Source organism: Agelaius tricolor, unplaced genomic scaffold (genome assembly GCF_023055355.1).
Source record: "Agelaius tricolor isolate 1412-34295 unplaced genomic scaffold, bAgeTri1.0.p SCAF_2, whole genome shotgun sequence".
NCBI classification, from domain to species: Eukaryota; Metazoa; Chordata; class Aves; order Passeriformes; family Icteridae; genus Agelaius; species Agelaius tricolor.
This window is the reverse complement of record NW_027269262.1, coordinates 1230029-1252174: the sequence shown is the minus strand read 5'-3', so window position 1 is coordinate 1252174 and position 22146 is coordinate 1230029. Positions and strand designations below refer to the sequence as shown.

The following is a 22146-nucleotide window of genomic DNA, read 5'->3' as shown; positions in this document are numbered from 1 at the left end:
TATACAGAAATACTCTTTCAATTTTTAAATTTACTGTTACCTGTGACTATAACAGCTATATAGGCTGAATTAATCCAAATGGATCATTAATGGAAAAGGTGTGACAGTCCATCTGAACACCACAAGCAAAATGAACTGAAAAACTGCTTAAAATACCTGATTAAAATCAGGCAAAATAAAAGAATCTTACTCTTTGCTCTGCGAACTGGCAAGCTGGTTCTAATGAAAAGCTAGAGAGTTTATTGAGCTGCATTGTACTTCTGTTATTCATTGCTCATATGCAGTACCAGCCTGGAATATGCATGGCAAAGTGTCTTCCATTGTACTAGTGGCTTTGCAAAGAAATTGTAAAGTGTTCTTCCTCTGCCAAAGATGCTATAGCACAGTTGAAGTAAATAATAATTTATTTTATTCTCTGTAATTTATAATCATAGAATCAAAAAATTTGGAAAAGACCTCCCAGATCATTGAGTCCAAATGTTAACCCAACCCCACCATGTTCACCACTAAACCATGTCCACAACTGCCACATCCACACCCCTTTTTAACTCTTCCAAGGGGAGCTTTTTAACTGAAAAAAAGGCTGATGTGCTTCATACAGAAACAATTGCCCTGAAATATTTTTGAAAGTATAGACGTTTTGTTTAGAAAAACTAGCTCCTCATCCAGAAACCAAATCCCTTTGGCACTTTTAAATGCTTTGCCAGATAGACTTTTCCCCCCCTTCCCAACAGCTTAAAAAGTGGATATACTTATTTTCTGGCCAAACACAGCTAACAATATTTTGATTGTGAGTCTAATATTGGGTCATGTTTCCTATTCACACATACAAACACATAAAGAAACCTGCACTACAAACAAAATACATAAGCCATTACACAACGATAAGAAGGTAAGGAAAACAGTGATCTTGAGGGATAATATAGGAACTATACACTGATACCAAAGCTACATCCAAAGAGTCATGGTAAAGTAACCAAGAAAGGAGATGGGCAATATCTAAGATGTTCAGGCTTGGACAGTAGGATGCATCCTCAGAGAGAAATCAATAAATACAACTGCAGTTTTCACATTTCCCATTCTCAAGGGAAGTTCTAGTGGTTGGAAAGGAACCATTCATTCTCCCCACACAATGCGCAGAGCTGCAGTCTCGTTGCAGTTTCCCAGTCACTCACCCAACCGTAACAGACAGAGCCCCAAACATGAGCTCTTGCAGCCTCTGAGACAAACAAAACGTGTTTGCAAAGGTGGCAGCAAAGACAGCAAAGAGTCAGGATTTTCATTCAAGTAAAATAAGTCAGAAGGCCCAGGAAGAGTCTGCACTTCAGTTGAGGTTGGGGTAGAAGCTTGTACCTATCCACTGCAGAAAATCAAAACGGAACAAGAAGTGTCCAGCCAAATTCCACACTTACAGCTCATACCCAGCTCTTAATAGATTTATGAGGACCTAGAGACACAGTTAAAAGCAGAATTCAGACCTACAGCCACAGGTTTTCAATTATGTATGACAAAATAATGTGTCCCTAATGCTCCATTTATTAATGTTAGAATAAAAATACTCTCTTATTCCCTTGCATAAATAGGTAAATGCCATGCTATTTTAAGTACCTGTAAGCCAGCAGAGAACTATGTTGCATCAGAATAGTTTTGTTTCAAACACTACTAAGGCACTGGATATTGGGGAGCATCCAGAATTCATCTAATTTATATCCATGTTTCCTAGACCTTGGGGACTGGAAGCTGTAGTACAGAAGCAGCTTTAACATTAGCTATATTTTAGCTCAGCAAGCATAACCCTGTAAATTGGGATACTTTTATAATTTAGAGCTATGAGCTGTACTTTTAATTTGTTACTATTTGTTAGTGTATGTCATAGTTGGAATTGTTATGGAATTTGCTGATAGCTAGCCATTCCCACTGAGTAGCTTCAGGGACTGTTTGAGAAGCACCAATGTGTAGTAAAAATCATCTGGTAAGTCAGTATATGGAGTGTTTCAAGACTGCAGACTACAATAGTAGGGGTTAGGTTGTTGGGTTTTTTTTCCTTTTATTCCAATTTTTGGATGTAATTACTTAGGGTGGAATTTCAAATCTGTGGGATCTAAAATGCTTTTTCAGTGCTTACAAGGGATTAAGTAGAGGAAAGAAAAAACCTCACCTGCCTAGACCCTATTACATTTGTTTTTGATGTTGAGGCACAAACACAATATTTATATATTATAAAAAGGAATGGAGGCAGAGAAAGGTCCACACTCATATAATTTAATTGTTACACTGTGACTTTTTGATTAGGAGCCTCCCTTCAGATGCAGTTTCTGGCACCCACAGCACCTGCCTCTGGACTGTGCATATGTGTTATGTCATCCTGGTTGCCTCCTCCTCATGTTTTCCCTCATGGAGCAGGGTAGCCCCAGTGCTAGGCCTGATGCAAAACCCTTGGATGATCAAGCTGCATAACGGAATCATAGAATTCTTTGGGTTGGAAAGGACCTTCGAAATCAAGTATTTCCAGCCCCTCTGCCATGGGCACGGACACCTGGACCAGGATGTTCAGAGCCCCATCCAACCTGACCTTGAACACTTCCAGGGATGAGGCATCCAAGGCTTCTCTGGGCAACCTGTGCCACTGCATCACCACCCTTCTAAGTAGGGAATATCTTCCTAACATCTAATCTAAACCTACCCTTCAGTTTATGTGTCTGACCACTACATGCCCTTGGGAAAAGTCCCTCTCCAGCTCTCTTGTAGGCCCCTTTAGGTACTGGAACTTGCTATAACGTCTCCTGAAAGCTTTCTCTTCTCCAGAGAAGATGCTATCAGGATGCTACATTAAAAGCTACTCTAGGAATCCAGCTACTAGAATCAAGAATTTTCTTACAAATAGTAATTTAAAACACGAGATTATTCACTGAGAGTAGGGTATTTGTATATCTTGTCTTCAAGAGCTCATATAAAACTTGGAATACACAGTCCCTGTTTCTAGATGGTACACCACACTTCAACACAACTTAACTTCAAAGGTGGTATAAAGCATACTGTCACGCAGACTTTGGGAAACTACTACAACAGAGTCAAAGGCTACAGGGTTACAGATAAGGACACTGTTTGTCAGTCTACTTTTATCCACGGTTTCACCACTAGAAAATGGAAGCAGAGTTCAAAGGCAAGGCCCTCACCTCTGACACAGACAGAATTACCCATCCCAGCCTAATTTTAAAATATGCAACTCCCATGTTCCAAGTCTGAAGAAAAGGGAGTATTGACAAGTCCTTTGAGCAAAACAACATGATTGGCAGTGGTATGGTCAGATCAACCCAAATCACACGGCTGCAAGACAAACACACTGCTGTTGTCTTCCTCGCTGTGAGAAGATGCTCGAGCTGGACTATCTCAACTATATGAATACAAAGACTGAAATTACAGATGTTTGTCGTATTTGGCTCCAACCACTTACACTTTAGCAGTAATATTCATTCAGTTGATATTTTAAGGACTGTCCCATTTAGGTTTTCTATTATGTTATTAGCTAGAAATGCCTGTTAAAAATTATTCAGGTATATCAGCTGGCACATTTAGCCCAATTCTGCTCCAGGTTAATGAACCATGATGGGTACATAAGGGTCAGAATAACATACTCTAGTGTGTTGCTATTAGCTAAATATAAAAAAGTCAACCACCCTCTGCTAAGACTATGACAGCTGAGGACTCACTCAAGGGAGGCTTGGGTGGCTCCACACAGATGGGAGTGGGATGGGTGCTGGCTTTTGAATGAAATTATTATTATTTTCCCTTTGTTTCTAGCTTAACTTCACCTTGTTCTTCCTCCTGTTCCTCTTCGGGCACTTTTATTTGAGCTGCCCTTGGCCCATACCTGTAAAACTCCATTCACTCCATGGTCGTTGACTCTCATCCTGTGTAAGAACAGCTCATTCCACTGCTGTCCACTGCTGCATGAGCCTTGCTGGCAGCTCCTCTCCATGTTCATTTAAGGACATGAGATAAAAGTAGTATTCTACTGAGGCTTTCATAACCAAACCAGGCTCAGAGCAGCCAAGATCAGGCACTTCTCTTGTCTGTGAGCCAAGGTGACCTTGCCTCCCTGTCCTCTTCCCATCCAAATAATCATAACTCCAGGCTGTAAGCTCCCTTTCCAGCAGCATAAAGAAACCATCTCTGTCTCAGTGGTGCAGTGCCTCTGCTGTCCCTACTCTGCATTCAAAGAGATGCTGTAACTTTACAGAACATTATTTTATACAGAATGCAGTTACTATGTGCAGTAAGAGAATTACTTCTTCCCTGTGGCCAAAGTGCTCTTATTTTGAACTAACAAGAAATATTCATAGCAATACCATTAAGCAGAGAAGGATTTCCACATCTACCAAATAAATAAAATTTAATCAATTATTGCAGAGATAAAAAGAAGGGGAATATTGTAACACAGTCCCAGATGTGCTGCAGGAAATGGAAATGGCCAGCATCATTGCTGCTACCAGGAAAACCAGCATTAATTCTGCTTGAACACATTTTTAGCTGCCATTAATACACTGTTGGAAAACATGGATAGAATATGTTGGTATTAAAGGCTGCAGCATTTCCTTCCAGATGCCTCAGGAAACCTCAGAAGTGCTTTCTGGTGGTGTTGCACACCTCGAAGTCAGCCTGCAGCCAGCAGGGGTTGGGGTATTCGCTGACACGCCAGGACAGGGCAGGAGCTCCTTTGAGAAAATCGCTTTCCAACTCTTTCCGCCGGCTCCTGCTTTAACGTCATTGTCATTCTGCCCTCTACTGGGCTAAAGAGCTTAAATATAGACAATTAAATAAACATCTATTTTGCACAAAATACTGTTTGGGGGCTCCCCCCAATCCCCGTTTTATCTTGTTTGAGAAACTATATTTCACTTCAATGCTTTCAAACTAACCACCACCACCACCAACATAGTGTCTTCCATACAATCAGTTTTTCTGGTTTTCTTTTTTTTCCCTCTGATCTAATACTGCACAATTTTCTTATTGTTTTGTCAGTTGTTCTACTAGGAGACCTTCTACATATTTTTGGGAACCTTCTGGTTTCCTTGAGCCACAGTAGTAGATAATAAAAAATACAGCATATACACTAAATATTCATTGTCCTTCTTTCCTTACAAACAGACAAGAGGAAAAAGTGGGAAATATTTAGCCATTCAACTCCAGTAGTGAGGCAAAGCTAACTGAGCTGTTAACCAGGTCAAGAGACTGAAAGCACTATCTGGAAACTCAGAGTCCTTTTTCTCTTTCTGAGTTTGCAGCCCCTTGACATGTGTGTGGATTTGCTCTACTCTTACCATTCAAGGTTCACACTCTACCTATGAGGCCTTTAGAGCCATTTAATTACCTGTGAAAGGGATCCTTTTTTGCATGCTAATCCCTTGGGGATGTACCAGGACCATCAATTTCAAGACATTATTCTTTACAGTTGCACATATTCCACATATTCCATATTTTCCATATGCATTACTGGAAAAAGCAAAGGCAAATAGCACAGAAGCCCTTCATGGAAAAGGGCTTGCTAGGACATGCAGACTCCTAAAGATAGCTCAACAAAACTAACCTGGGTAAGAATTACAGAGTCTGCATCAAATATTGCAGCTGTTCAATAGCAGGCACCTGTGACCAGGCTGGACACTGACTTTATGAAATAAAGTCTGTGGTGATGCACGTGTGTAGCTGTGAGTGAGCAGTCTGATTGCCAGCTAGAGAGACAAGTAGCCCTTAATGACTGCAGGAGAGCAGGAGCTTTTGCATTTCACCACTAGGAAGCAACACAGCACTTCATAAATCAGATGGGAACTTTGGCTGAGGAGAACATTGCTTATGAATCCCCAGTGTCAGTGTCTGCTGTGCAAGCTCTTTTACAGCATCCAAGCTAGGATGTTTTAATTTCCATTATGTGTCTAAAAAAGCAGATGTGAATTATCACGCTACCCTTCTTCTTTCACAATGACCTTGAAAATCAGACAAAGTACATTGTCTTCTCTGTATTTTCTTGGGGGGGTTGGGGGGGATATATTGCTGTTCTTGTTTTCGCTTTCCCTCTCTCTTTTTTATCTTGAATTTTAAGGGAGAAAATGATCAATACCCTCATTGCAAAAGAAAAAAAAAAGTATTTCTAAGATGATGAAGACAGTTCACTTTCAAAATTCTGGCAGAGGGAGCTGATGCTCTTAGACTTAACAGTTGTACATGCCAGCAGAGAATCTCTGCCCAAATGTGGAAAAACAGACACTGGCATAGTCTGGCACACTGACCTGAATATAAATTCTCATCCCATATAAAGAGGTTGAATGGGAAGCAAGGATAGGGAACACCTAATCAGCAGCTCCTGCAGTTGCCCCTGCGGTCTTTGCCAGACCCTGTCTCCACTACAAGGGTCTACAAGGGTCTGTCATAGAACAGGGGCATAAGAAGGATATGGACAGGTGGGATTTGTAAGTTACAATTTGCTCAATGGAAATTAGAAACCTTCAGCCAGAAATGCTCCTTTGCTCTGTATGACCTGAACACTGTATGACCTGAACACTGCCTTCTCCCTGTGTTTCCCATGAGTATCATGCCTTCCTGCTTCTCCTCTGACACTGAATGACCCAGAAAGCTCTCTCTCATAGGGAAATCCTGCTCCTGGCAATCATGTACACAGTCAGTGCCTGTGTAAGAAGACAGATGCCATGCTCCCTGCCCACACCACTGTCAGGACACCTGTTTTATCACAGCAGTAAAAGTCTGTAAGTTCAGTGAGCCTTCAGGCCAACTTTGTATGCTGTGTGTAGTTTGATCTTGCAAGCAGACCCTACCCAAGAGCACCCAAGGACAAGCATTATCTCCAACATGGCTGGAAAGGGTGCCGGCAGGGAGTTTTTGAGTGGAACATGAAAGAAACAAAGTGCTGATAGATATTTTTGTAGCTTCTACGGTCTATCATGCTCTCTGTATGATAGAGGCTGATACATTTATAACACAACATCAGAGCTTTAGGCACAGCATTATAAAACCTTGCACACACAGCTAAGCTGAGAGTAGAAAATCACTTCATTCCAGTTCAGACAAGGTGAGAACAGGAAAAGATAAATATTGCTGCAATAATTGAGGTTATGTTTTGGACTTCTTGTTTTGGTCTTTGTTGTTTTGGGGTTTTGTTATTGTTGTTTTTTATTTTTAAAAATTAAGGGCTATAAACCCAGTAAGGTAATGAAAAATAGAGGATTTTTTTATGCATCCTTGACTTTTCCACAGCACTTTGAGACCTGGTGGACTGTGTCTCTCTCAGATGACTAAGCTATCCATTCTTTTAAGCTAAGCAACAGAAGTTGATATTCTGTTACTAATGTTTCATTTTCAAGTCCTTAGGAGGACTTATATTGTCTTCCAGGAGCATCCCTTTCATAAATGTTCTTAAATTTATGCACCTGATATTTATAATTTCTTTTTATCCTTCTAAATGCATTCTCATGTATTCTTTACACTATTGGATTTAGTAGCTAACAGATTTGATTTATAAAAATCCAAGATTCAGAAGTTAAAAAAGATTGTGAGGTAGATGATATGGAACAGTAAATTCTAGAAGTGTCTTGTGTTGAACACTAACATTTCTGACAGCTAAATGCTTTTATAGCATGAATGCACCAGTAAAAACGTAGAAATAAAATCTAGCCAACATAGTCCTTCTTTTTCCATCTTCCTATTTCCCAAGAATTTCATTTCCCAAGAGCTGTGTTACAGTACTTTTATATCTTAGTATAAATCACATATGCTTTTATTATGCTCCTAGTTTTTTGCTTTTCCCCAGTGAACACACTGAATTTTTAAAAAAAGTTGATTGATTTTAAACAAGGTATCATAAAAATGTCATCTCTAGTCAAAAAGCTCTAGGCTGAAATCCTGGCTAAAGTCCTAAGTGAAAGACCTTCTGGTTTTACAATGATTACTTGATATAAATTCCTAGAATTTTGTGTTATGATTGGATTCTGTTGCTAGAAAAGGGTAAGCACTCACTAAAGCTTTTCCAGCATTTAAGGCCTCATGCAAATATGTTGTTTTTTCAAACAGTTCCTCTCTAAGTGGAGGCACAAGTATGTTCCCCACCCTTACTCTGTTCCTGATCCATGAGGTTTGTAAGAAATTAAAGGCCATCAGGCATTCATGTCTTTGTCAAATTTGGGCATAGAAGTTCAGGCTCAAAGCAGACTCAGAAATCATTGCACAGACATGTGCTTCAATAATATGTGCATTATTTCCTAGTGAAACCAAGTTAAAACATCACCTGCCTACAGATATCCTCTTAAATGCAAATATAATGGGTTCTTTCTTTCAGCTCAGTGCAGTAACTGCTTTACTCCTTACAAACCACAGATTTCCCACTAGGGACCTCACACATAGTCCCATGCAACAGTAAACTAAGCAAATCTGGTTTCAGCTACCTGACTTCATAAAAAAATATTTTGTCAAGTATCTTTTAGAGAATTGCTATCTTTATTAAGAAGAATATAGAAGTTTCCTTTAGAAGACAAATGAAGTAAAAAATTAGATGCTGGATATAGGTATTTTACCCCCTTCATATGCATGAAGAATGCAGTGCAGTGACTTTACTTTCACAAGGCTTCAAATGTGCACAGTCTCATACATTACATTATCCATGTTTTTGGGACTTTTTCACAACCAGAAACTGTGGAAGTTCAGATAAAATCCTCAGATAAAGACCTACACACTGCTGTATTTTCAAATATTTCAAAAAGTGTCAATCAGTTCTACAAACAAGATTAATAATTTTTTTTTATTTTCACTGGCATACTACCATGGAACACCAATAAACTGCTGACTTTTTTCCAAAAAGGCATAATGAAGAAAGTGACCATGCTATGAAATGTGCTATTCTATGTAGATGATGACCAGGAGTCTTTCCTTATGGTGTAGCTGGATTTTCAGGCATGTATTCCCCCTTTTCACTCCATCCTTGTCTACCTATCATCACAAGACCCAAAATTCTGTCTCAACCAGTGGCTTGAGAATCTTGAGAGAGATGAAACAACCTTTCACCCTGATTCAAAGCTGCATTTCTCTTGTGTATTTCCACGGAAATATGGCAGGAACCATGTGGCAACATTGGAACAGCCCCATGGATAAGACCTTTTAGCAATGCAGTTCACTGTTTTAATCAGGATCGAGTATTTAAATAAGACATTTTATGTACACATGTGTGCATCAAATCTTGAGTTATCTAGCTGTGACATCATTGATCACTGCCTGATGACTAAATCAGAGACCAGATTGCCAGATCACAATTTACCATAAGGACACTGATTCAAAGGGAAGTAGAAGATAATACATTTTCCAGCTTGGTAACATTAATTTTAACAGGTCTACTATCATGCAGAATTGTTGAACTAATTCTGATGTTACTAATTACTGAACTAATTCCGTGCGCAGCTTATTGCCTTCATGAGCAGTTCTCCACTGCTTGTATACAATGTGAATTAATCAATATCTTCTGTCTAGAATAACTGTAACATCTGTTATATTTTATTCAGGATTTAAAGCTGTATGAACAAAGGGGGGAAATGAATGTTTTTTTAAATCACACAGAGAATATATTATGTTTTACATATTCATGGCCAAAAATAATTTCATTTCCTCCAGAGTATTTAGAGAATAGATGAAGTCTTAGTCTTGGTAAATACTAAATTTTTAGTTCACTCAAATGTTATTTGAGACAAGAACTAAAAATAGAGAAAGAGATAAAAGTAGCATACACCAGTAATTCTTAGTTCTTGATACTTGATATACAGTTGAAAGTCTTTCCCAGAGAAGTCTCAACTGCATGCTGTTCCTAACTTGGAAAATATAGCTGATTTACATCCGATCCAATATTTATAAATCCATTTAAAATATGTTGGCATATTAGCCTTCTGCTTTTAAAAAGTTGGTTGACACAAAATGTTATTCTTTTGGCTTAAATTTCAAAGGTTACTTTCTCAAGGCCATTAGTGTTGTGATAAGAATAAGTGATGTTCTCAGAGTTATTGTGTTTTTCTTAATGCTCGTTTGAACCAAAGATTCAGAAAGTCAAAAAAAAATAAACTCACATAATAAACAACAAAGCACAATGCTATTGGCATTTTTTGCCTTTGATTATATGCTTTGCTCTATACTTTCACTATCTGAGCCCTCATTTGTATTTTAAGATCTGGTTTCACCAATTTCACTCATGATAGGCACAGCTGTGTGTTAGTAATAGGACAACTATGTTGCGTAAAATTTTAATTAGGTCTGAATTAAAGCATGCCTTTTGATGGGTCAGACTCCAACAGAAGTCTCCAGGTACTGGAAATTACAGCATCATGCAGCCTAAAGGCTGTGCTTTCCATGCTCTGAGCAGTAAGTTCTCCAGACCTTTCAATTGTCTGCTCTCACCTCCTTTTTCTTCCACCATCAGCTGGAATCACCTTCCTCCTCCAGCATTCCCTACATAGTCAAATACCACTTCATCTTTGTTCTTTGTTTAGCAGCTTCTTGGCAAAACCACTGGACAAAGATATGCCATCCCAACGAGCTGAGCTGCAGTTTCAGGAGGCATTTTTCCAACTGCAAGCTTTATGACAAATCTTAGAGGCAGTGCTTTCGCCCTTTTCCCTGAGAGCGTACCACAGCTTAATCTTGTTCTCTGGCAAATGCAGCACATACTGCCAGAACTGTGAGCAGCAATGAGATTGTACGAGCCAGCAGGCACCAAAGTCTTCAGTCTCTTCTGAGTCTGTCAACATTCTTGTCAACAAAAAAGTCACAGTAACCCTCCAAACCTCCCCTCCCTGTGTCCCATTCCCTACTTACATTTGCAGACCTCTCAAGAAAATTTAAGGTGAACAGGATCTAACTATCCTCCCCCTTATCAGTCTTTGAAAAGAATATTAATCTTATATGGTTTAATTTTTTTGTTTTTCGCAAACGAGTCTCGTCATTGAATAGTAATACCAACGTACACTTTTCTAGGTACGTGGCAATTAACATGACTGCTCTGGAATCATAGAGATAACCTGTCCACAGGTCACAAATGCTGCCAACAAAAACCTCAGTATGTTCAGGTTCATTCCCTGGAAGCTGAACATTAGGGCTTCAGTTTACATTTAGTGAGCTTTGACCTTCTCTGTACATGCTACTCTGTGCACAAAATTCAGCAGGAATAAAAAGTATTCAAAGACCAGCAGAATCATGCTGTAGTAGGTTACACCTGAAACAGTTATGAAAATTGAGGAAAAGACATTGCTGTTAAATAGCTTTTTTGATTCTCAGGAGCTCTGTACATACAGTCAAAAAAGAAGTGTAAGTAATTTTCACATGGGATGAATCATGGTTGTTCTGCTGCTTTTAGTACAGCAATTATAATTTTTACATAATACAGCAGCCACTCTCAATACCCAAATTGAGACTGCAAGTGTGGAAACACATGGTTGATGGCAAACCCAAACTTGTAGGCATCAGTTATGTCATCACTTTCTTATTTAATCATCACTCTCATGTTAAAATGCTAAGTATGTTCCATAGAAACATAAATTACAATTTGGCATGATCACAGCATCTGAATGCAGAGGGTATAAACAGAACATTGAAATTTGCAATGTAGAGATTGAAAGATCCATCCTCAAGAAATTTTCCATATGGATTAGCTTCCTTGTGAGCCAGGTCAGTTCCCAGTGATCTGTCTGGCAGCTGCATTGCTTGCTTTGGAGCAACACCAAGGAACTAGCTGATACAGCCTGTGAGGTCATATGTAGGGACTTTTCTGTTATTTTGAAGTAAGGAAAAGAATCACAAAATTATTTTGGCTTATAGAATGCAAATACAGGACTTCAGACTCAACGGGGCAAGAGGTTTATCTTGGATCTGACAGGATGTCTCTTTCTGAAGCTGAAATTTTGTGGTTCTGTTACATGACCACATAGCCAAAGTCACACAGATATTAATGTATTTGGCTACACTCTCATATCTGGAATCTGAACATCTGCAGTGACCTGAAGCAACCTAGTGAATTCTGGTAGGCCAGAAAATAAAGACAGGTTTTAAAAACCCCTTAGTAGGTATCTAGAAATGTGTCCCAGCAGAGGTTCTGTGTCAGACTGAAAGGGAACAAACAGAAAGATACACATTTTGATCAGCAGGAAAAACTGTGTTCAAAAGAAATACCAGAAATACTGCAAGTATCTTTATTACATGCATCTTACTTGGCAATTTTTGCTGGTTAATAGTAACTGCTATTAATTACAAAAAGTAATATCTACTTAGAAACACAGTTAATGGCAGATCTGCTAGTAACAAACAATCTACTTATGAAGTCGTGCTGTATTTGAATGACAACATAATACATGTAGATATAAAAGAATTGATGTTTTCACCATTGTCCTTCCTTTTATGACTTTTCCTTTTCTTCATAAACACTTTTGGAGATAGTGGTACCCTCATCCACTGGTTTGATCACAGTGTCAAAGACTTCAGGATGTAGCAAAGAACTCCTTGTAATCAAAGGAGAAATGATCTGTAAAGAACCTGACAGAGCTTCTTTATACATATTCATATTTTTACACACACTCACACATATGTTTTCCAGAGGAAATGTGGCTGGAGAAAAGAGAGCTTGGATCCTTTGAAGTCTCTTATATTTGTAGCTGTTAGAGGCAACTTTCTTAAAAAAGTGCCAACGATCTGACACACAGATCTGACTTATTATTATAATCTTACTAATTTATATAAAAACATGAAGTGAGGATGGAAAGAGGATGGAGCCAAACTATTTTCAGTGGTGCTCATGGATTGGAAAGGAGGTGATGGGCACAAACTGAAACACAGAAAACCCTCTGACATGAGGGAGCCCCTTCTCACCCTGAGGATGACTAAACACTGACGCAGGTCATGCAGGAAGTTTGTGGAATCTCCTTCCTTGAAGATATTAAAAAAATGCTCTGGACATGATCCTGGGCAACAGGTGAGTAGGGAGACTAGACCAGATGACTTCCAGAGGTCCCCTTCAACCTATAAATGGACTACATTTATTTTCCCCAATTTTTTTGACCTTTACTTTCAATGTTTTTCATAGTGAAAAGACCCACTGATTGACTTCCCACTTGGAAGTATCACTTCATTAACATAATTATTATGTTATTTAACATAATGTGCCACTAAGGAGAAATTGTCTAAAAACCAAAGACTGAATAAATCTTGCTGTGCAGCCAGACTGCCCAGGCAGTTAACCATGATAGCAGGTGATGCACCAAAAGCCTACAAGCCTGAACTCTCCTGTTGATCAAAGCTGCTGAGGTACATGTGTGTATAGACACATTTCTACATAAAAATACACTTTTATAAAAAAATTAACTTATCTAGTTGTCACTATATAATGATAAAAAATTTCTTTCTGAGGCTACATGAAACAAAATATGGAAGTGTGACAAATTAATTCGAATTATGCAACCACTCTGGAATTCCCATAAACATTAAAATAGTATGTGGTAGCAGATTTTTTTTTTAACAAGAGCTGCTCAGTCTAGTTTTGAAGCAGTTGGTGAAGTGTTTGCTACCAGCAGGGCCTTATGCTGCTTGACCCAGTTTTGCCTATGTAGTAGCTATAGATATTCCATACTAAAAATCAGATATTTATTGCTCATTCATTTCCACTGAGACAAGTCTGAAATGGTCCTTGTATTCGTACTTAGTCCAGTAGTGGAAGAGAATAAAAACAAAAGCCTAATTCTGTGGCATGCTTCCTGTACCTAAATGCAACAAACATGAAGATGTGGAGCTCTTCAAGTAGGAATGGTTGTGGTTTTCTCTCCTGAAAAAAACCCCAACCCAACCACAAATAGTGGACACAAGGCAGAGAGATAATATGCTGAAAAGTGAAAAACAAAGCACATACCCTCCACAGACAACTGGGAAAACCCATGCTTCCTTTGAAAATTTATTTTACTGTTGGGTCATTAACAGCTAACAGGACTGAAGCATTTGCTTACTGTATTCATGAATAAAATTACCTGACTGTGCCATTTTTGAGTAAAAAGAAGACTTTGTTGAGGCCAAAGAAAATCCCTCAAGAGAGATTGGAAATATTTTGTGGACTGTGATTATTTTGATGCACCCATTTTGCATTTGCTTTATAACTTTTTTAATTAGCCTTTTTTAATTGATGAAGTCAGTGCAACACAATTCTTATTATACAGAAATAATTATTTTAATGGATGCACTGATATAAATTATCTCATTGTAAAATAATACATGAAGCCATGCCAAATGTCTTTGGATTGTAATTCTGGCATGGTTTAACAATACAATAAATTTAGATTCCAAGGTTTCTGCAATTGTATAAAAATATTCTCGTCACCTAATGTTAAGGCAGAAATTTCCAGTTTAGCTTTGTAGAGTCTGCCTTTACAGTTTGCCAGGAATTGTTTGTCTCCTTGCTGGTACCATAAAGCCAATATGATGGGATTGAGTCTTGAGTTCAGTTAATGAGCCTAATGTTCAAATGTTTTTCAAATTAATGTTTAAATTTGGATATTCCTGGGTTGCCCAATTCTGCAACCTACTTCTAGGTGAAATTATAACTCCTTCAGCTCTTTCAGAGGATTGGGTCTTCACTGCTGAAATTATTCTACTTGGCTAACAGATCTTCAGTCTTTTCTTTCAATTTCTTTTCTTTTGGGAACTGTGAAATATAACCAAATCCACAGGAGATTTTTACAGTGCATATATTACTCCATTATTATACTTTGCAGAGTTAATTCTCTTCAGTGAACTAAACATTCTCCACTACAGAAAAGAAACAGTGCTTTACAGAACACATTTAGTTTCAACTTTTAATAATTTAGAGCCTGGGAAAGGTAAATTGAAATGACTGTTGAATATTTGTCACATTTTTCTATTTAGTTTCCAAGAGGATCCCAAGCTGGAAGAGGAAGCAAGTTAACTGGACACCAAAACATAATCCTGCTTCACTTTTTTATTCATGTCTTTATAATGTCATCATACATATTTATGGTAGCCATGCTCCTGACAACCAGTTTTAAAATTAATTTCTCAGTTTTCAGTTTGATGGTAAAAATGGATGGAAATTTATTCTTTAGCTTGTGAATCAGATTCACTTATGACAAAATGTATTTTAGCTCAAAAAATGAAGCCCAGCAAAGTATCATCTGGTAAACATATCATCTAAATGTTAAATGCGTCAATCTACATCAGATCCAAATCATGATTGCAAGAAAATGAGATTTTTTTCAAAGCACACACTGCTTGACTGTTTTCTTTCTACAAAGTGCTCCAGTAACTACCTTTCTCTTTCTAGAGTTTCCTACATTCCATAGGAATTTCTTACATTCCTTACATTGATCAATGGAGTTACTGTTTGATTTACAGCAGTCTGGCTTCACAGTTTGTGAAAGATGTTTTTCTAGGTGCAGATCTGTTAAAAAAAAGAGCCACTGCCATGTTTTAAATATTTTTTTGTGAAGAGACAATTTATTTGTCCCCAGCATGCTAAGGGTGATAAGAGGTTATGAGGAGCAAAACTATTTATTTTAGAATCACATTTAATAGCTCAGATTCTTAAGCAAAGATTTTGCAAATTGTATTTAGAAGCAGTCAGAATTTTGTGCTTATTTAATATACTCTCCATGCACACATTTCACAACAAATTGCCAGTGAAATAGGTAGATAATGTAGAAATATTTGATTACAGAATAAAAGTAACTTCTCTTGAAATAATTACATCATTTATATATCTAAAATGTAAGTTCATTTTTCATTCCTGTTTCTTAAATGCTGACACTGGAACTGCTTAAGATAATAAAACCAGATACTTCTTCCTTGGCCTTGGAGTACAAACCCTTCTAACACAGACTGGAATCCAGTGTTATATCAAGGTGGAATGGAGCAACAGTGTACACAGACAGGATGACATTGCCAGTGCTGCTTTGCAGGATCACCTACCCAAGAAACATGATGTCTTGCTTTCAATTGCCAGGCTATAGGGAGTGCCAAGTATATTAAGTCATTAGAAGGGTTAAAATACTGGTCTCCAAGTAGGCCCCTCACATTTAGGAGGTTCAAGGCTAACCAGGCTAAGCCAAAGCTGATTTGATCTACTAATAATAATCATAATTTGAATGGAAAGTTGGAATAGATGATCTTCAGAGTTCCTTTCCTTCCAACCTACATTTCCATTATTTTGTTTTACAGGTAGAAAATGATCTTTTGTAGCTGCCATTACTCACTGATAGGTCACTGTGAATATTACTGGGATTTTTTCCACTATGAGAATGCTGAGACCATATTTCACAAACTTTAATGCACACACTTGAGCCTGCTCTACCAATTTGCTAAGGAAGTAACAAGACTTTAGAAAAATCTTGGTGGAGCAGAAAAGTTGTAGACAGAATTTCTTTTGAAGAAACCTTTACAAAACTGTTATAGAGATGCACGTGGAGATGAGAAGGAGCTGCAAGCAACAAATGCTAGGAAATGGGGTGAATAGGGATTGCAGTAAAGGATACCTGGAAGATGTTGCAGTCTCCTGGAGTGCTGTGAAAATCCAGGCATGGTAAATGCCAAGGCTACTAACACCAAAACATTCATATGGGTCTGCTTGCCAGGTATTTTCCCTCCTAATAATTAATATGAACACAATCCTGGAACATATAGAAGAGCAGCTTGCCAAGTTCTACTTCTATCAGTTTCAGAAGATACTGGATATTTTCAAGCCTCATCTGAAGGCATCAGTAGGCTGCAGGATGGTGTTTTTTAGACTGGTTCAGAATGGTACTTAGGGACGTACCTTTTAGGACATTACCCCACCGATGTGAGTACTTATGTTTATAAGAGCAGAGACATATTCAAATACTCTCCTGAGCTGTGGCTGTGCCTGTCTTCTTATTCATGATCATCTCATTATTAGAAAAGTAATGTGAAATTTCCAAAACAAGTCTTGGACAATCAAAACTCGTTGTATATTTAAAAGGCTGAGCATCTTTGTGCTTTTAAAAAGATGAAAAACTTCTCCTCTGTTGTCTGGTGATATCCTCACTGTTCCTGACAACACAGTTTTGTATTTTCTCGTTAAATTTATGTTAAGTTCACATCTCACGAAGCTTCTCATAGCTACAGCAAAATAATCCTATCCAATAGCATAACTGTGAAAAGTTAACAGACATCCTACTGATAGGCAGCAGGAACTCCCTCAAAAGTAAAGTTAAGGACTAAAAGATTTTTTATTTTAAATGGAAAGAAAAAGCACCTTTGTGTGAAGAGTTACTGAAATAGTTACCTGTCTTAGACACAGGTTGTCCAGCTCTGTAATACTGGCTAATAGTGAATCTAGTTGTTACTCTGCTTCTTAAAGAGAACTGATTTATCCTTGTGTAATTTTTTAATCTGACTACAACCAGTAGGAAATCAGACTTTTATTTCATCACTCATCTTATGCACTGTGGAATGGATCATATAATGGAAAATATTTTCCATGCAGCAGGGAGGGTTTTTTTATAATTAACATGCTCGATATGGCTGTATATACTAACAGCACTCTAAGTGATATAGTCCAGAACATTTTGCAGAAGCAAATCATAACAGACTTTAATAGTATTCGTGTTAGCTTTCCTTTCACAAATATTATTATTTTAGAAGGACTGTGGAGTAAAATTTTTCTGTCATCTTGTTAACAGTTTATCAAGCAACTCGTCAATATTAGATTTACTACATGATATGGGATTTTTGCTAGTATACAAGAGATAGACTTGGAGAAGTATGATCTCAAAAGCCTCAGAATAGCTACCCCTCTGTCACCTGTAACAGATAAAATAAAGATGAGCAGATGACCAAGCAAATACTTTTTAAGAAAACTATAAATGTTTTAATCCTTGAAACAGCATTAAAGAAAGCACATGGAGAATGTGGAGGAAGAAAATTATACAAATGAGGCAAACCTTCCAGAAATAAATACATGCCCTTAAACTAGTAACTTCCAGAAATCCTTCAGAATCTTACTGAAAACATTGCAAAATATTTTTCCAAACAAGTCTTGATGTTACAATACTCTGACTACTTTTTGCACTTTAAGCATATGTTGTCATTTTTGAAAAGCCAGCAGTGAGCCTAGCAAATGTATAGCAAAACTACTTGGCAAGAATTTACCTTCTTGAGATAAACCAAACTGCATGTCAGCACCCATCCCTGAGCTACTAGGATTTACTATGGAACTTAGCATATGGCAAGGGAGAGACAGGGGTTCTGTGAGATGTCTCAGTGTGTGACTGTTGTATGATTTTTTTAAAATTTGTTTTTATACAGTTCAGAGGCAGAATATCCCAGAATCATGGAATGGTTTTGTGTGGAAGGATCCTTAAAGATCATCTAGTTCCAAACCTCCTGCCGTGGAGAGGGGCACCTTCCACTGGACCAGGCTGCTCAAAGCCCCATCCAACCTGGCCTTGAGCACTTCCAGGGATGGGGCATCCAAGGCTTCTCTGGGCAACCTGTGCCAGTGCTTTACCACCCAAAGAGAGCAGAATTTCTTCCTGATATATAATCTAAAACTACCCTCTTTTAGCTTAAAGCCATTCACCATGTCCCAAAACTAAGTGCATTTGTAAAACGTCACTCTTCAGCTCTCTTTTAAGCCTCCTCAAGATAGTGGAAGGTGCCATAAAAGCTTCTCTGTTCCCCAGAACAGCCCCAGTTCTCCATCAGTCCTCATAGGAGAAGTGTTCCATCCCTCTGATCACCTTCATGGCCCTCTTCAGGGCACACTCAAGAAGTTCTATGTCTTTCTCATACTCAATTTTTTACTTTTGAGTATTCTGATTGATTGTAGACTGTGATGAAATGGTTGAAACAGTGACAGTGTTATGCCTTTGGTCTGTGTATTTTTTGTCTACTTTTTAGTCATCATAGGAATGTTTTGCCTTTGATTATCTGCTTTATTAATAACTTCTTTTAACAAAGACAGCAATAGCAACAACCAAACATCCTGTCCAGGCTTTCTGAATCAAGCTCTATGGCCATTATATTATTAAAGAAAAAAAGATATGTAATTTGCAGTACATTACACATTTATCTCATTTGAATGCAATTAAAATTGTTTGTACAACTTCTTACATAATGTAGAAAGACAGATCAGCTCTTAATTTTTCCAGTTATTTCACACTTCCCATGTAAGTCAGCTAAGGGAGACAGACAATGACATCTTACAGACTTTTCATTATCTTTATGCTTTTTATTAATAAAACACAAAGAATCACTTACTTGGCAAATTTCATGAGTTCATTTTACATTGCAGATTATAGAAATAGAAAAATTCAAGACTGGCCAAATGAAATTCCTCTCTAATATTTATAAAATTTTTCATTTAGGACAATTTTTTCTCCTTTCTTCCTCAAGGTTCAAACTTTTATCAGAATTTCTCAAAACAAAATTTAGCAAAAAATTCACAATCTCTCCACATAGTTGAAAATGTTTTCTCTGATTTATATCTTTTATGAAAATCCTTTTGATCTTAACAGTATCCATAAGGTTCCCAGCCATTAAAAAAAATGTGGCCTCTGTTCAAAAATTTGTATGTGTTTGATATAGCAGGGAATCCATATTCACCCATGGAATTAATAGCAATTTTTATATAGCACTCATAATTATGTTGGACAACACTAATTGTGCAATGAAGCCATCTTCCAAAGTGTCTTGACACAAATTTTGTCGACACCATTCCAGTGTCTACTGAACTTTTTCAGCTCAAACACAGAATGACTGAACCCCTCATCAGTCATAGACTGCAACAGTTTGATCATATCACAGTCACTAACTGGCAAAGCTGGAAAGAAAATTGGCAGCATTCAGTAAATCCCATCTGCCCTTACTCTTTTCTCTGGCAGTTTCTGTTTTCAAGGCAGTGCTGGGACTCCATGATGATACTTTGGCTTTATCACACTGTGTGCTGATTTAGGATCCAAGCTTGCAGAAAGCAGCAGAGATTTCAACCCCTCTGGCTCCACTTTTCCACTGCTTTTGTATTCATTTCAGCTGGCCTGAATTTTCATCTCCCACAGTAAATACCACATACACTACTCCTGTTATTCAGGTCCATAGCTCTGATTTCTTTTTCCTAATTGTTCTGAGGAGGATTTTCATAATGAAGCAAGTTTTTTTAAAAGCCTACTGATTAAAGATTTTAGAAAACATCCAAGTGCCAATGAACTGCCAAAACACAGTCATCCTTCATTAGATGGGTCTGGCCTGCTATCTAAAATCAAGCACAAAATTGTAACTGATTTTTTCAACTCACGTGGATCTCTCAAGTTCAAGGTTTCAGGACAGTTCCATAATACAGAAATCTCCATTTTGTGGCTGACACAGAGGTAGGAGTTGGACTCTCTGGAACCACAAATGAACTGGGAGATGATGGAACACATTTCCAAGGGTTAGTAAAATTTCATATCTTACAGAATAAGTGGGGGAAAATTGTTGAGAAAATGTCAATGTTTCACTTTACATTAAAAAGAAACACAAATTATTATTGCTATTGTCATTTTTAAGAGTGCAGAAATGCCTAAGAAAAGCAAATGTAGAATTTATCTAGAGCTAAATCTATAGAAAGAAGATTCTGCAGCTTAGTCTCACTTCTGCATCCTTTCTGTAGTGAAACCCATAAGTGGGGAAAGCATAAACCTTTTTAAGGAAGGCAAAGGTACAAGTTAAAACCCCTTATTATGTTTAATCATAGCAAGTTTCCCTTGGCTTTGGCACAGTTTCAAATGTAGGATATATCCAGCAGCAATTGGACCAAATTTGGACTACAGTGGAAGTAAAAGATATAAATAAAATCCTTAGCACAGCCTCAGCAGGTGCCAGCTGTTTTTCTGCACAATGTGAGCCATACTCTGTCAGCAACAAAGAAGGCACCCTCTTGCTACCTCACAAGACATCTGTTTACTTCAGTCTTCAGTGGTGGCTGGTGCCCAAGGCAGAGCACAAGAAAATAAGTAATTATGGAACAGACTGTCCACTGGGAAAATTAATCCTTTAAATCTTGCAGAATCCTTACATCTTTTTACTGGTCAGCTTGTTCCTGGAGGAACAAGAGCTGTATTCTTTCCATGTTTTAAATGAAGTCCTTGTTTTAAAAAAGAAAAGGCCTTAAAAAAAATCATGCTGTTGCATGGACTTTAGCATCTAGTTTATCCAAAATAATGTTAATTTCCTTTAGTAGTAACCCAAGACCATCTGCTGCAATGAAAAATTTCTAGAAGTTGACAGATATCCAAAGGCAGTTTTCCCTCATTAATCTCTGTAGATCAACGGCTGCCCTCTGTGTCAGACTTGTGTATCTTCACTCTGGGTACATGGAGCACCTCCCCTCACAAATCTGCTGGTTTATGGCCAGGGGTAAGAGGCGTTACAGAAATGCTTAAGAAAATAAAACTACTTCCTCCATACAACACGTTGCAATCAACTTTTCTGGAGAAGAGCTACATTCAACTACTGCAAAACTGCCTTCACTTGGTGGAAATTCAAATCAATCAGGGGAAAAAGAAGCCAGTAACAATACTGAGTTCAGAAAGCAGAGGACAGTGTGTTTTGAAATGATCCAGACTTCAAAGTGTCAGTGTTCTACATACACAGAACTATATGTTTGAACAGTTGGCTGTAGCATGAAATGCTTTAATATAGAGAAAGAGCAAGCTGGAAGCAGTTACAAACAGCAATTTCTCTCTGAACAATGTGGCCATTCCCATATGCTATTCCTAATATACAGTTTAATAAATGACAGTTACAATGGATTTGGTATGAGAAAAAGACAGTATGAACACAGACAAAACTGATCTCTGAAATATGTCAGGTTTTGCAGTTGCCACAAGGCTACTGGGTTTTGTCAGAGTAAAGAGTAAAGAGAATTTGAAACCACCTTTATTTTTCTTGTCTGCCTAGAAAGGAGGTTCTCAAGGAACACTTGCCATTGCCTCTCTCAAATTTCTACTGTTGACCATATTAAAACAACAGATGTAAGGCTGCAAAACTAAAACCAAAATATTGTTAATAAGAAGTCAACATGGTTTTCTCTGGACAAAATATCATGCATCTAAGGGTAAG

The 22146-nt window shown here is 37.8% G+C and overlaps 1 protein-coding gene across 10 annotated transcripts in view; it reads right to left on the bottom strand.

Moving 5' to 3' along the window:
* The window catches only part of COL15A1 (collagen type XV alpha 1 chain), a 130897-nt gene that overhangs the window by 93387 nt on the left and 15364 nt on the right, over window positions 1-22146 (bottom strand). The gene's annotated exons all lie outside the window — the stretch shown is intronic.